Here is a 2,763-nt window from a genome sequence, read left to right on the forward strand (position 1 = left end):
CGTTCGAGCGAGCATCGGGCGAGCGTCGAGCGGAGATTTCTTGCAACCAGAACTTTTTCATATTTTGCAGACCGCTTGAGCGAGGGAGTCTACGCTCGAGCGACCACTTACTTTCGGTATGTCCGCTCGAGCGAGACCCCTGTTTTCAGCAAGTTTTGAGAAATATTTTCAAGTGCATTTCTGCATCCTCATTCCATCCTAGGCATTCCTAGGCCATGATTAAGACTCCATAATGAGGGTTAATGAGGTAGAAACACACTAAGAAAGGAATGTACTAAGTTAACAGACTGCAAGTGTGTGTTTTGAGCAATGTGATAAGAAAGAATAAGAATCAATGTAAAGAAAACTAAGCCATGTTGGCCAAGTACATATGTAATGATAAGATATGTTTGTGTTATGTACTTTGTGATTGTAGGTCAAGACTCGAAGATTGATTGACCATTTACGAGAACCACTGTGAGTAACATTTTTGCAAAGATATGTTGATATGAATTATGTTCCAAACGAGTTATGATAAGTTATGATTTCTAAAATGATATTGTTTACGTGAACGAATGTCCTATGTTTGAAATCTATTATGGCATCCATAGATAGTCCCAAGTCATGGGGGACGGCATGAAAATGCGGGTCCATGACATATACGTGATACGAGATCTCGTTAGCCACTTCATTGTGGTGATATGTGTTTAATCGGTATCCGGAACCGATTACTCTAGTCGGAAGATGATATGTGATGTGTTCTATGGGATGTACCATTATTATGTTCAGATACAAAAATGATTATGCTATGATCTATTTTATGCTTATGACATGTTCGGATTTCGTTCACTAACCTCTTTACCTTAATGTTATTCACTGGGCTTTAGCTCACTGTGTATATATATATATATATATATGTATAGGTGGCCATTTTGGAGATCGAGCCTAAGGGCTTTTGTTTGGATCTGTGTTCTGTTGTCAGCCAACCATTGTGCCTCACGTGGAGGTTCCGGACGTGTCGCATGTTAAGAGTTCCGGTTACTTATGTATTTGACTTGTTTATTTTGTTAGCTGTACTCAAGTTGCTTTAATGTGTGTGGGTATAATGCAAGGCTGACTATTGGATATGTATGTAAAGTTTTAAATATTCTGTTTCATGTAAGTCTACACAGCTCATTGGACAACTATATTTATGTATTTGCTTCTGCTAGCCCCTTAATTCTGTTAATCAGTTCAGAGGCCTTCGGTAATCCAAGGATTACTGGCCGGTTACGATGCTAAACCTATAGGGGCGGGTTTGGGTCGTGACACCTAGTACTCCTAGCCAAAACAGGTGAAAAAGTTAGAGAAAAAATATGCATGTTCCTAACTTATGCAATATAACTAATGCAACGCACACATTATGTATTTTATAGGCTCGGCTATGAGCATGACATATGATTGCGTTCAAGACATGAGAGAGAGCACGTTTTCAAGTAATGAGTTTCAAACATCGATATTGGGTTAGTATAATGAGCCGAGCCTTGGATGCATGCAAGACAAATGGATGCAAAACATGGAGTATGCTAAAAAAAGTGATGTTTCTAAACAAATTTGGGATTTAACGACGAAACAAATTTGTCCCAAAATGTATATATTTCGTCACTCAAACTAATTACGACAAAAAACTTTCGTCACTCGTTTTGTCTCCAAAGCGTCGTCGCTAAAGGGTCTTAGAGACGAAAAAACAAATTCGTCATTCAAAATGATAAATGATAAATTTGTGATGAATTTTTTTGTCTCCAATACACTCTGTTGGGAACATACTTGTAAGTAATTAGCGACAAAAGTATTTTGTCATAAATACAAGAAATAGAGACGAAATAATTTTGTCACGTTTAATATAAATGAAAACAAAAAAAATTTGTCAAAGAAGCTACCAATAGAGACAAAAACAAATTCATCATTAAAAATGATAAATTTGTGACGAATTTTTTTGTCTCCAATACACTCTATTGGGAACATACTTGTAAGTAATTAGCGACAAAATATTTTGTCATTAAAGAAAGAAATTAGAGACGAAAGTGTTTTGTCATAAATATAAGAAATAGAGACGAAATAATTTTGTCACGTTTAATATAAACGAAGATGAAAATTTTTTGTCAAAGAAGCTACCAATAAAGACAAACAAATTCATCATTAAAAATGATGAAATAATGTAAAAAAAAAAAAATCGTCACACATTGAGGGTAATAATGACAAAATGTGACAATATTTTTCATCGTGACAAATTCATTTAGCGACGAAATAAAGAATTCATGACAAAATTAATCTTCCACCTAAGCCAAATAAGAGACGGGAAAACCTTCTTTAGGGATGGAAAATTTTGTTACTAATTCTATAATATTTTTTTCCACATTATATACCTATTTTGTCAAAATCTAAATTTTAGTTCAACAAATATAACTCTGTTCATGTTGAAACCTGTTGAATAGAACAATTCCATCACAACTTAACCTAACCTATCATCAACACATTTACGAATTAACAAAATGAAAATATCCATTCATCATTACAAATAATTTCATCTTAATACAATAAAACAGTGCAATATCCACAAAATATGCAAAAGTTATAACTTGTACAATTCCACCAAACATCCAACAATAACTAGTGCAACTCCACAAAGTATGTGTATCCTTTTCAAACAAAAATGAACATTCAAGCAAATTACATCATTGTTGCACGTCAAAAATGCCACCCCAATCTAATCTGCAAAAAAATAAATTAAAAGCTTTAGCAATT

This window comes from Camellia sinensis, chromosome 14 (genome assembly GCF_055761805.1).
Source record: "Camellia sinensis isolate YWXY chromosome 14, ASM5576180v1, whole genome shotgun sequence".
Lineage (NCBI taxonomy): Eukaryota > Viridiplantae > Streptophyta > Magnoliopsida > Ericales > Theaceae > Camellia > Camellia sinensis.